This window comes from Rhynchophorus ferrugineus, unplaced genomic scaffold, assembly GCF_030347505.1.
Source record: "Rhynchophorus ferrugineus isolate W39M unplaced genomic scaffold, kcgeb_rfMv2 rfM593, whole genome shotgun sequence".
Classification (NCBI taxonomy): domain Eukaryota; kingdom Metazoa; phylum Arthropoda; class Insecta; order Coleoptera; family Curculionidae; genus Rhynchophorus; species Rhynchophorus ferrugineus.
This window is the reverse complement of record NW_027473170.1, coordinates 30,652-45,694: the sequence shown is the minus strand read 5'-3', so window position 1 is coordinate 45,694 and position 15,043 is coordinate 30,652.

Sequence of the window (15,043 nt, the reverse complement as noted above, 5' to 3'; positions counted from 1 at the left end):
CCCCGATACTTACGCAGGAAAGACCAGCTCGGAGCTTTAACAAGCACCAGAGCCATAGACAGATAGTCTACATTTCAAAATGTCCATATACTTACGCAGGAAAGACCAGCTCAGACCTTTAACAAGCACCAGAGCCATAGACTCATGGTCTACATTTCAAAATGTCCCTAACTAAGATCGCGTTCGGATCCGTTCAGAGAAGGATCGAGATGCCGAGCGCGGGTAAACGGCGGGACTAACTACCACCACCTTGACAACCGCAGCCTATGCCCGAACATATCAGGAAGGCGCGTGCATGGATTAACGAGATTCCCACTGTCCTTATCTAAAATTTTACGTAATACGGCCGCGACGGAACCGAACAGGCGCTCGGAGACCCGTACGTGAACCGTCCCCGATACTTACGCAGGAAAGACCAGCTCGGAGCTTTAACAAGCACCAGAGCCATAGACAGATAGTCTACATTTCAAAATGTCCATATACTTACGCAGGAAAGACCAGCTCAGACCTTTAACAAGCACCAGAGCCATAGACTCATGGTCTACATTTCAAAATGTCCCTAACTAAGATCGCGTTCGGATCCGTTCAGAGAAGGATCGAGATGCCCGAGCGCGGGTAAACGGCGGGACTAACTACCACCACCTTGACAACCGCAGCCTATGCCCGAACATATCAGGAAGGCGCGTGCATGGATTAACGAGATTCCACTGTCCTTATCTAAAATTTTACGCAATACGGCCGCGACGGAACCGAACAGGCGCTCGGAGACCCGTACGTGAACCGTCCCCGATACTTACGCAGGAAAGACCAGCTCGGAGCTTTAACAAGCACCAGAGCCATAGACAGATAGTCTACATTTCAAAATGTCCATATACTTACGTAGGAAAGACCAGCTCAGACCTTTAACAAGCACCAGAGCCATAGACTCATGGTCTACAATTCAAAATGTCCCTAACTAAGATCGCGTTCGGATCCGTTCAGAGAAGGATCGAGATGCCGAGCGCGGGGTAAACGGCGGGACTAACTACCACCACCTTGACAACCGCAGCCTATGCCCGAACATATCAGGAAGGCGCGTGCATGGATTAACGAGATTCCCACTGTCCTTATCTAAAATTTTACGCAATACTGCCGCGACGGAACCGAACAGGCGCTCGGAGACCCCGTACGTGAACCGTTCCCGATACTTACGCAGGAAAGACCAGCTCGGAGCTTTAACAAGCACCAGAGCCATAGACAGATAGTCTACATTTCAAAATGTCCATATACTTACGCAGGAAAGACCAGCTCAGACCTTTAACAAGCACCAGAGCCATAGACTCATGGTCTACATTTCAAAATGTCCCTAACTAAGATCGCGTTCGGATCCGTTCAGAGAAGGATCGAGATGCCGAGCGCGGGTAAACGGCGGGACTAACTACCACCACCTTGACAACCGCAGCCTATGCCCGAACATATCAGGAAGGCGCGTGCATGGATTAACGAGATTCCCACTGTCCTTATCTAAAATTTTACGCAATACGGCCGCGACGGAACCGAACAGGCGCTCGGAGACCCGTACGTGAACCGTCCCCGATACTTACGCAGGAAAGACCAGCTCGGAGCTTTAACAAGCACCAGAGCCATAGACAGATAGTCTACATTTCAAAATGTCCATATACTTACGCAGGAAAGACCAGCTCAGACCTTAACAAGCACCAGAGCCATAGACTCATGGTCTACAATTCAAAATGTCCCTAACTAAGATCGCGTTCGGATCCGTTCAGAGAAGGATCGAGATGCCGAGCGCGGGTAAACGGCGGGACTAACTACCACCACCTTGACAACCGCAGCCTATGCCCGAACATATCAGGAAGGCGCGTGCATGGATTAACGAGATTCCCACTGTCCTTATCTAAAATTTTACGCAATACTGCCACGACGGAACCGAACAGGCGCTCGGAGACCCGTACGTGAACCGTTCCCGATACTTACGCAGGAAAGACCAGCTCGGAGCTTTAACAAGCACCAGAGCCATAGACAGATAGTCTACATTTCAAAATGTCCATATACTTACGCAGGAAAGACCAGCTCAGACCTTTAACAAGCACCAGAGCCATAGACTCATGGTCTACATTTCAAAATGTCCCTAACTAAGATCGCGTTCGGATCCGTTCAGAGAAGGATCGAGATGCCGAGCGCGGGTAAACGGCGGGACTAACTACCACCACCTTGACAACCGCAGCCTATGCCCGAACATATCAGGAAGGCGCGTGCATGGATTAACGAGATTCCCACTGTCCTTATCTAAAATTTTACGTAATACGGCCGCGACGGAACCGAACAGGCGCTCGGAGACCCGTACGTGAACCGTCCCCGATACTTACGCAGGAAAGACCAGCTCGGAGCTTTAACAAGCACCAGAGCCATAGACAGATAGTCTACATTTCAAAATGTCCATATACTTACGCAGGAAAGACCAGCTCAGACCTTTAACAAGCACCAGAGCCATAGACTCATGGTCTACATTTCAAAATGTCCCTAACTAAGATCGCGTTCGGATCCGTTCAGAGAAGGATCGAGATGCCGAGCGCGGGTAAACGGCGGGACTAACTACCACCACCTTGACAACCGCAGCCTATGCCCGAACATATCAGGAAGGCGCGTGCATGGATTAACGAGATTCCCACTGTCCTTATCTAAAATTTTACGCAATACTGCCGCGACGGAACCGAACAGGCGCTCGGAGACCCGTACGTGAACCGTCCCCGATACTTACGCAGGAAAGACCAGCTCGGAGCTTTAACAAGCACCAGAGCCATAGACAGATAGTCTACATTTCAAAATGTCCATATACTTACGCAGGAAAGACCAGCTCAGACCTTTAACAAGCACCAGAGCCATAGACTCATGGTCTACATTTCAAAATGTCCCTAACTAAGATCGCGTTCGGATCCGTTCAGAGAAGGATCGAGATGCCGAGCGCGGGTAAACGGCGGGACTAACTACCACCACCTTGACAACCGCAGCCTATGCCCGAACATATCAGGAAGGCGCGTGCATGGATTAACGAGATTCCCACTGTCCTTATCTAAAATTTTACGCAATACGGCCGCGACGGAACCGAACAGGCGCTCGGAGACCCGTACGTGAACCGTCCCCGATACTTACGCAGGAAAGACCAGCTCGGAGCTTTAACAAGCACCAGAGCCATAGACAGATAGTCTACATTTCAAAATGTCCATATACTTACGCAGGAAAGACCAGCTCAGACCTTTAACAAGCACCAGAGCCATAGACTCATGGTCTACAATTCAAAATGTCCCTAACTAAGATCGCGTTCGGATCCGTTCAGAGAAGGATCGAGATGCCGAGCGCGGGTAAACGGCGGGACTAACTACCACCACCTTGACAACCGCAGCCTATGCCCGAACATATCAGGAAGGCGCGTGCATGGATTAACGAGATTCCCACTGTCCTTATCTAAAATTTTACGCAATACTGCCGCGACGGAACCGAACAGGCGCTCGGAGACCCGTACGTGAACCGTTCCCGATACTTACGCAGGAAAGACCAGCTCGGAGCTTTAACAAGCACCAGAGCCATAGACAGATAGTCTACATTTCAAAATGTCCATATACTTACGCAGGAAAGACCAGCTCAGACCTTTAACAAGCACCAGAGCCATAGACTCATGGTCTACATTTCAAAATGTCCCTAACTAAGATCGCGTTCGGATCCGTTCAGAGAAGGATCGAGATGCCGAGCGCGGGTAAACGGCGGGACTAACTACCACCACCTTGACAACCGCAGCCTATGCCCGAACATATCAGGAAGGCGCGTGCATGGATTAACGAGATTCCCACTGTCCTTATCTAAAATTTTACGTAATACGGCCGCGACGGAACCGAACAGGCGCTCGGAGACCCGTACGTGAACCGTCCCCGATACTTACGCAGGAAAGACCAGCTCGGAGCTTTAACAAGCACCAGAGCCATAGACAGATAGTCTACATTTCAAAATGTCCATATACTTACGCAGGGAAAGACCAGCTCAGACCTTTAACAAGCACCTGAGCCATAGACTCATGGTCTACATTTCAAAATGTCCCTAACTAAGATCGCGTTCGGATCCGTTCAGAGAAGGATCGAGATGCCGAGCGCGGGTAAACGGCGGGACTAACTACCACCACCTTGACAACCGCAGCCTATGCCCGAACATATCAGGAAGGGCGCGTGCATGGATTAACGAGATTCCCACTGTCCTTATCTAAAATTTTACGCAATACTGCCGCGACGGAACCGAACAGGCGCTCGGAGACCCGTACGTGAACCGTCCCCGATACTTACGCAGGAAAGACCAGCTCGGAGCTTTAACAAGCACCAGAGCCATAGACAGATAGTCTACATTTCAAAATGTCCATATACTTACGCAGGAAAGACCAGCTCAGCAGATCGCGTTCGGATCCGTTCAGAGAAGGATCGAGATGCCGAGCGCGGGTAAACGGCGGGACTAACTACCACCACCTTGACAACCGCAGCCTATGCCCGAACATATCAGGAAGGCGCGTGCATGGATTAACGAGATTCCCACTGTCCTTATCTAAAATTTTACGCAATACTGCCGCGACGGAACCGAACAGGCGCTCGGAGACCCGTACGTGAACCGTCCCCGATACTTACGCAGGAAAGACCAGCTCGGAGTTTTAACAAGCACCAGAGCCATAGACAGATAGTCTACATTTCAAAATGTCCATATACTTACGCAGGAAAGACCAGCTCAGCAGATCGCGTTCGCATCCGTTCAGAGAAGGATCGAGATGCCGAGCGCGGGTAAACGGCGGGACTAACTACCACCGCCTTGACAACCGCAGCCTATGCCCGAACATATCAGGAAGGCGCGTGCATGGATTAACGAGATTCCTACTGCCCCCCTAACTTCTCTCCGCTTGGGGAGTAGGACTTGCTAGGACTACTGTTTCAGCGATAGTCCTAATCATAGAGAAAGACAAATAATGCTCATCTTGTAGTGTGGAAAATTGCAAACTCATAGTAGCAATGGTCCCAGGGTGCTTTGTCCATTCCACCACTCGGACACGGCCAGTTCCGTCAACTCTGCCAAGACTCCCTAACCTAAAACATTAAAAATCATAACTAGACTATTGATATTCCGATGGGAGGATGATTGGCATTAGGAATGATTGAACAATATGAAACACAATCACGAAGTTACTGCACCGTCCTACGGGGTCGCTATCTCAATAGACCTCATACCTTGCAAATCAAACATATAAGTCATCTAACTAATAAACTTCGAGCAGATAAGTCTAATATAAACAAATGTAGTATTCAACATATCCGAAAGTACTTAAGCAAAGGTAGAATCCTGGCCTGTTGGCGTTCGGTCATCAAGTGCAGAGGAACCGCAGGTTGATGTGGATAGCTTCGGACATGTGATTTCCAGATTGATCACGGTCGGCTCTACCAGTTCTGTCAGGGGAACTGGACACGGATAACCTAAAAAATACAAAAAATGTAAATACACCGCTGGTATCTTAATTGGAAGGTGACTAGCAACAAAATAAAATGAAATAAAAGTGGTTAAACAATATCAAAACATATCTACGGCGTCAAATTCACCCTGAAATAATACGAAATATTCATACAAAAGTACAATCTAGTGACACAGATGGTGTCCGACATAACCTCCAAGTGGTGCGAGGGGGTAAAAACAAACAAGTCACAGGTCGACAAATCACATAAGATCGGTCTAATCCATAAGAAAACCTAAAAACACAACAATAACAAAATAAAATAAACAAAACGTTTAAACAGAACGAAGACATAACCTCCAATGCGTGTACGTCAATTCTAATGAATGAGAGACGAAAACAATATCCAACGACATAAAGTAGAGAAAGAAATCAGGCGGCGCGCGCCATCTAGCGAGAACCCAAGACAATCAAAGAATAGGATTTTCAAATATAGAGAAGCGTAAAATTGTCAAGAATATCATTAAAAATCTTTGAAAATTGTATTATATTATATTCTATTCTATTCTAAATTAATGATATAAATAGAATATGATATAAAATATCCTTAGCTAAGCATCAGAATTCACCCACAGTCGAAACAAAGGAAGAGATATATTCACATCAAGGAAGGCTCTTCGAAACAATCTAACCTAAATTGCAATAACAACAATAAGTAACCTATGATAAATCACTAGATTAACAAACATATACATACATAAACGGCACTCTCACCTAGATTTCAAACTTACTCAAAAATGCTAATTATATAAGGCAATACAGGTCATCACGGATAATCCTCAAAGGAAGTGCACATCCGAGAGGATGTCAAGGGGCAAGTCAGTAACTGTGTATAACCGCAGCAACTCGGAATAAGCGAAAGATTGTTGCATGGAATATATAAACATCTTCAAACTAACATCCGGTCAAATCTCTCAATGTCATTTAGTTGCTCACTAAAAGCAACAATATCATTCAATTACCTTAAAGGTAACCATACGAAGTAACTAATTGGTACCCTATAGTCAATAAATAGACACTTACTGTATAAACTACCCTAATGAAAAGAAATACATGGGTTGACTGTCATGCATGGCCTTCCTACGGAGACAGTCATCGTACCAATGCATCCAAGTGGGGTGTTGGTCCAACAGTAAGGACATGATCATTAAACTAAAAATTCACAATATAGAATTAGTAGGTAGTGAATCGGATCGACAATTATAAATAATAAACGCATATATAGCTGGAGACCACCAAATCCAGTCGCAACAATAAATGACAGTCTATCATAACTCGTCGCACAATTATGTTCCATAGTAATCTCCAAACGATGACACGGCACTAATAGTCGGTCCGAAACGATAAATTAAAGCAACTTTCATCTCATTTTCAATTGATCACATCAAATTCTAAGAACAAATAACATAACCTCATAAATACAGCTGACATGTACCGGTTCGATATACAGAAATCCTAATCTTTGCAAATCCGATCATAACAATTAGGAAATAATTAATGAAATGAATGAGAAATTAGAAAGATACGATATCGATACAATAAAATGGATATTGTTCAATACTCTCATTAAGAAGAGACTGCATGCACGAAGATTCAGAGAAAGGTATTGTCAAAAGTATTGCGATCTATAAAATATCGTCGTAACTCTGTCGTATATCACAAAACCTCTCAAAATTAAAACTTATGCCTGTTATTTTACTACTTAAGCTAAAATAATAAAATTCTCTTTTTCAGCTGTCTTGGTGGTCCTGAAAAGGACCGATATTTGATGATAAAATAGGTTACATTCGTTTTATTTAGTTTTGCTATCTGTCTTTTTAGGTAACAATACAGCTTGGATATTTGGCAGAACGCCGCCCTGGGCTATAGTAACTCCGGATAGGAGTTTGTTCAATTCTTCGTCGTTTCTGATGGCCAATTGCAAATGCCTAGGGATAATCCTGGTTTTCTTGTTATCTCTAGCGGCGTTACCCGCCAATTCGAGAACCTCGGCTGCCAGATATTCCATTACGGCAGCTAAGTAGACGGGAGCACCGGCCCCTACGCGTTCGGCATAATTCCCTTTCCTTAAAAGTCTGTGAATACGACCGACAGGGAATTGTAATCCCGCTCGGTTAGAACGAGACTTCGCCTTTCCCTTCACTTTTCCGCCTTTACCACGTCCGGACATTTTACTATCGATTGCTTCTAGAACTCGCTCGCCTTAGAGTTGAAATCTGTACTAAAACTGTCAACATACTAGCAACGAATTTTGTTCGTAAGCCGAACGCATGATCTCGTACGCGACCAATGAAAGGCTAACTCAGATAATAGGCGGGGCTTAGGAGTGTATTTAAGGAGCCTATAAATTCTAAGGATTCCTGAAATTTGTTTTAGTCTAGTACTTTTCGTGGTTCCTTTAATATCGTAATATTTATTTCGAAATGCCTCCGAAAACAAGCGGTAAGGCGGCCAAAAAGGCCGGTAAGGCTCAGAAAAATATCTCCAAAAGTGACAAGAAAAAGAAACGCAAGAGGAAGGAAAGCTACGCGATCTACATTTACAAAGTTTTAAAGCAAGTTCATCCCGATACGGGTATCTCCAGCAAGGCCATGTCGATCATGAATTCTTTCGTGAACGATATATTCGAAAGGATAGCCGCCGAAGCGTCCCGTCTCGCTCATTACAATAAAAGATCTACTATCACAAGCAGAGAAATCCAAACTGCCGTGCGATTATTGCTGCCCGGTGAATTGGCTAAGCACGCCGTTAGTGAAGGTACCAAAGCCGTCACTAAATATACCAGTTCTAAGTAAACCATAAGCCTTGAATATCATAAAGGAGAAAACGGTTCTTTTCAGAGCCACAATTTAGATAAATAAAAAAAGAAATAATCTTAAAAAAATTAATTTTATATATTATACAGCTGTAGTATCCAATATTGAAATACAAATTTTGTTATCAACAGTATATTATTATTCTTTGGTTATTAGTGATTACATTATTTTTTCTTTAGTTTTTAAAAACAATGCGTATAAGTACACCGACTGTTATTAATTACTAACATGTAGTCGAATATAACTCTGAGATAAAAATCCATAACTCTTTTAGTGGTTTATATAAATATCGATAAAAGAATATTAATTGAATTATCTTCTTTTTCTTTGATTAAATTTAGGTGGTTCTGAAAAGAACCGTTTTTTTTTGTTGCAAAATACGAATATAAGTAGAGTATTATAAATGATAGAAAATAAAGTTTAGGCACGTTCGCCTCTGATACGTCTGGCTAGCTGAATATCCTTGGGCATGATGGTTACTCGCTTTGCATGTATCGCACATAAATTAGTATCCTCAAAAAGGCCAACTAAATAAGCTTCGCTGGCCTCTTGTAAAGCCATTACCGCCGAACTTTGAAAACGTAAATCGGTCTTGAAATCTTGAGCGATTTCGCGAACCAATCGTTGAAAAGGTAATTTCCTAATCAATAATTCGGTGCTCTTTTGATAACGACGAATCTCCCGCAAAGCGACCGTCCCAGGTCGGTAGCGATGTGGTTTCTTAACGCCACCGGTAGCTGGAGCGCTTTTCCTGGCCGCTTTGGTAGCCAATTGTTTCCTAGGAGCTTTACCTCCTGTTGATTTTCGCGCAGTTTGCTTGGTACGAGCCATATTTTTAAAATAGAGGTAATGAGAAAAATTAACAAACGCAAACGACGGCGACCCCTTTCGGACTGATTCGGTCATAAAATCAGAGAGTCCTTTTTATAACATGTTATCTAATCTGATTGGTCCGTTTTGTGCCAGTGGGCGGAACTCAATCCTAAGTCTACAAAACCGGGCTGATTGAATGTAATCGACAACAGTTGTCCGTAGCACTCGTGTTGTGAGCGCGCTACTTATTCGAGATCATTTATTTTTTTTGTATTAGGTTCGATAAAAGATGACCGGCAGAGGTAAAGGTGGTAAAGGTTTGGGAAAAGGAGGAGCCAAGCGGCATCGTAAAGTGCTTCGTGATAATATCCAAGGTATTACGAAGCCCGCCATTAGAAGATTGGCTAGACGAGGCGGCGTAAAACGTATATCTGGTCTGATTTACGAAGAGACCAGAGGTGTTTTAAAAGTGTTTTTGGAAAACGTCATCAGAGATGCCGTTACATATACCGAACACGCCAAAAGAAAAACCGTTACCGCAATGGATGTAGTATACGCCTTGAAACGTCAAGGACGTACATTATACGGGTTTGGAGGTTAAGTCACATTTTATTCGCGAACTAACGTGAAATGTGACCCTCAAAATTAATTTTAGAAAAATTAAACAACGGTTCTTTTCAGAACCACAAATTTATCGATATTTAAAAAACGGAAGCTCTATTAGGATTTAAGGATAATCTTTCAATCATTACAATCATCATAATTTTATTTAAAATAATAATTTAAGTATAACTGGCCCTAATTATTTGAGGGTTTGGATTCCAAAACTCTATACTTAATAAATAGACCGCCCCTTAAATTCATCGTTAATTACATAGATTATATACAAGGCGCGATGTTATAATACGGTTCGATTTTACTAAAGGAGAACCGCTAGAAATAAATCCTTCATATTATTTCGACTTAATTGTTGTTTAATAAAACGATAATTATTGGTATTGGAATGTCTCTTAATTTATCTTACACACCCAAAAAACAATCTTTAAAGTACTTAAACTGTTTATTAGAATATTTTAAATAATTAGTAAGTGCAAGTCATAATATGAGTTTTAATTTTAAGTTCTTTTTTTGTTTTATTATTTTGGTGGTCCTGAAAAGGACCGATAGTTAAAAGGTTTTTGTACGACACAAAAACCCTAAGGCTCATGTAACTTATTTGGTTTTACTATCTGTTTTTTTCGGTAACAATACGGCCTGGATGTTTGGTAGAACGCCGCCCTGGGCTATAGTAACACCGGAGAGGAGTTTGTTCAGTTCTTCGTCATTTCTGATGGCCAATTGTAAATGCCTAGGGATAATCCTTGTTTTCTTGTTGTCTCTAGCGGCGTTACCTGCCAACTCGAGAACTTCGGCCGCCAAATATTCCATTACGGCAGCTAAGTAGACGGGAGCACCGGCCCCTACGCGTTCGGCATAATTTCCTTTCCTTAAAAGCCGGTGAATACGGCCAACAGGAAATTGTAATCCCGCTCGGTTGGAACGAGATTTCGCCTTTCCCTTCACTTTTCCACCCTTACCACGTCCAGACATTGTATTGCTAACTTTTTTAAACTAAAAATAACCGAAAAACTAATGGCGACAACGCTCACGTCCTTTCGACAACGAATGAACAACTGGCAGTGAACTGTCCAGCGAATAGCTTTTATTCGGCAACTTCTCAAAACACTAGTACGTTTCCTACTCGACCAATCAGAGCTTTCTACGACATAACGCCAAGAATGGGCGGAGCTTAGAAGTGTAGCGTCATTTATCAAATAATTAAACGACTATAGGTATATTTCGGTTTAGTCTTTTATCTTTTGCTGTATGGGTAGGTCGCGAATCTCATTCGTTTAAAATGCCACCGAAGACAAGCGGTAAAGCGGCAAAAAAGGCTGGAAAAGCCCAGAAAAACATTTCTAAGAGCGATAAGAAAAAGAAGCGTAGGAGGAAGGAAAGCTACGCGATTTACATATACAAAGTTTTAAAGCAGGTTCATCCCGATACGGGTATTTCCAGCAAGGCCATGTCGATTATGAATTCTTTCGTGAACGATATATTCGAAAGGATAGCCGCCGAAGCGTCGCGCCTCGCCCATTACAATAAAAGATCGACCATCACGAGCAGAGAAATCCAAACCGCCGTTAGGTTATTGTTACCCGGTGAATTGGCTAAGCATGCCGTTAGCGAAGGTACCAAAGCTGTCACTAAATATACCAGTTCTAAGTAAACGAAATATATTATTTTGAAGGTGATCATAATAATATGAAGGGTGGAAAACGGCTCTTTTCAGAGCCCCAAAATGTTTAAAGAAGAAAAAAAGAAATAAACTATTGTTAAGAAGATAGGATATATACGAAGTCAAATAAATTAAAATATAGTAATCGTTCATAAAAATGTTAAAATATCCAGAAAAAAATATTTTATTTTATATATTCATTCCTTTACGGTAACATAATAACAGTATATGTGATACCCCTTTCTTATCGTGATATAAACTTCAAGTCAATCCAGCAGGTGTTCACACCTTATTACTAAGGATTCCTCAATATTCACAATATATTTGTGAGCATAATATTCTAAATTCAATTCACAAATATTATAACTAAAGCGTCATATAAACGGAAAAAATATCAATGTCTCTTTTTTCTAATAGAAGTTGGTGGTTCTGAGAAGAACCTTTTTTTTTCATATAAATACAAAAAACGACCTTAATATAGGACAGCCGTAGCATTTATGCACGTTCGCCTCTAATGCGTCTGGCTAATTGAATGTCCTTAGGCATGATAGTTACTCGTTTAGCATGGATCGCACACAAATTGGTGTCTTCAAAGAGACCAACCAAATAGGCCTCGCTAGCTTCTTGCAAAGCCATCACTGCCGAACTTTGGAAACGTAAATCGGTCTTGAAATCCTGAGCGATTTCGCGAACCAATCGTTGGAAAGGCAATTTCCTAATCAATAATTCGGTACTCTTCTGATAGCGTCGGATTTCTCTTAGAGCGACCGTACCGGGTCTGTAACGATGCGGTTTTTTAACACCACCGGTAGCGGGAGCGCTTTTCCTGGCTGCTTTAGTAGCCAATTGTTTTCTGGGAGCCTTACCTCCGGTTGATTTTCGAGCAGTTTGCTTGGTACGAGCCATCGTCTAAACGGGTCTGACTTCAAACGTGTAGGAAGAATTACAAGCGCAAGCACCAACGAACTTTTGGAAACTGATCGAAGGTGTCAAAGAAATCTCCCTTTTTAATAATGTGTGAAGATATTCTGATTGGTCCGGCTAGCATCTGTGGGCGGGACCCGATTCGAACTCAACAAAACCCATGGTAGGATTTGAAATTGAAATAGTTACCCGTAGTATTCGAGGTGTACGCTGCACAATTCGATTATAAATTTGCTTTCTTTTAATACTAAATTGAATAAATCATGACGGGCAGAGGTAAAGGTGGTAAAGGTTTGGGAAAAGGAGGCGCTAAGCGGCATCGTAAAGTGCTTCGTGATAATATCCAAGGTATTACGAAACCCGCCATCAGAAGATTGGCTAGGCGGGGTGGAGTTAAACGTATATCCGGTCTAATTTATGAAGAAACCAGAGGTGTATTAAAAGTATTTTTGGAAAACGTTATCAGAGACGCCGTCACTTATACCGAACACGCCAAAAGGAAAACCGTTACTGCCATGGATGTAGTATACGCCCTCAAACGCCAAGGACGAACCCTATACGGATTTGGCGGTTAAATAAAGTATTATATATGCTGACCAATTAAAACAGAACAACGTATCTATTCAACTAAAGAAAACAACGGTTCTTTTCAGAGCCACAAATTTACTAGCATAAAAAAAGAAATTTATTATTCGAAAATGGACTAAGATGACGTTAAATTTTATTAAATATCTGCTCCTTTCATCTAAGATTTACTTGTAAAGTAACAAATATACTGCATTATAATAGACGATCGTAATATAAAAAGATAGATAAAGTTTAAAATAAGATTTCATAATAAATGTTAGGTTAATGACAAGAATGTAAATGATGGTGAACAATCGAATACCGAATCTTCGTTGAAGCTTTAATATAGTTTTCCTTTAGAGAGAAAATACTCCGAGATAAACTTCGCGTCGATGAGCTTGGAGAATCCTTAAGATTTCAAAGAAGGTACGGTAGTTCTACGCACGTATGTATGGAGATCGCGTTCCATGTATTTATTGACTTTAGATAACTATTTATGAAAACAGATTTCAACTAAAGAAGCAAAATATACTATAATATATATGAGCATTGTATCGATACAGAAGGGTTTGACACGATATTCTTATAGACGTCTCGATATCGTTGCTCACCCGATACGTTCGATTGTAACCCAGAGTTCGGATGGTGTTAAGAAACCGTTAAATAAGAAGTATATTAGTATAGGATCGGTTAATTTTCATGTCATTGTTTTCTTACAGTTAATTCGACAACGGTACGTTTCGATATAGATTCGTTTTGGACAACGAACAATCTGTACCGCATCAATTAGGAATAATATGTCTCGTTTCTCCAATAATAGCATTAGATCTGTACGGAATTGCATTTATATCAAAAGACGATATATCGGGGGACGTAGATTTGAAAAGATATATTTTCATAGTTATAACCGAAAGTCTATAACTCGAATGTAAATTGGTAGTTTCGACGGAATCGAGAGCAACGCTTGATTTTGTGCTTCCTTCTAAGACGATAGTCAACGTAAAATTTATTGGTAAAGTTTGCTACTTCTACTACGTTTTATCTTTTAACGCCTCGAACATAAATCGTATGATATTCTAAAGGATTTATGTATTTAATATGAGAAATAAGTAAACGGTTCCAAGCTCGATGAACGTTTCGACGAAGCCGGAATATGGAACGTCGTTCGCGCTCGACCGTTCAGTCCTCCGTTCGGCTCATATCATATAGGGTACGCATTAAATGAGAGCGACCGCCAGACAGTTAAAATACGCGAACGAGAAGCATACGCACGTACGTAACTTTGTCAAACGAATCGTGATTAGAACGTTCTTATAAGAAAATTAAGAAATTATATCAGAATGTCGGACGTCGATATTAGCGGACAAGCGGTTTCTCCTTCGTCGAATCAAGGGAGTGGAGGAAATTCCGCCGCCGTTGTTAACGCATCGTCAACAGGCACACCGGCCGGGTCGAATTCATCTTCGGTGTCGGCTACGGGAGCCGCATCAGCTACAGCCGGTAGCGCAGGTTCGTCTGCAGGAGGGAAGAAAGAAAAATCCACTTCGAGCAAGGCGAAGAGTTCTAAATCGAAAGTTAGTCATCCTCCGATCGCTGATATGGTAACGAGTGCAATTAAAGGATTGAAAGAGAAAGGCGGAACTTCCTTCAGAGCTATTAAAAAATACATAGCGGCCAATTACAAAGTGGATGCTGACAAATTATCGCCCTTTATAAAGAAATATATAAAGACGTGGATCGCTTCGGGTGTTTTGGTACAAACGAAGGGCAAAGGAGCTTCCGGATCATTTAAATTAGCGGCTTCGGCACGTAAAGCAGGAGGTACGACAGCCGCAGGTACGAAGAAAAGAAAAACGGCCACTGCCAAAACCGGACAGAAAAATAAACGAAAACCAGTAGGAGGTGCCGCGACAGCTACGACAGCCGGTGGTAAAAAAGCGTCTGCCAAAAAAACCTCAGAGAAAACGGAAAAAAAGACGACCGCCGCCTCCGCCTCAACTAAGAAAACCACAGCTAAAAGTAAGAAAGGTGAATCTGCAACTTTGGCCGAGAAAAAAGCTTCTGCCAAAAAAGCCGTCGAAAAGAAAACAGGAAAGAAATCTACCGCCGCCACGA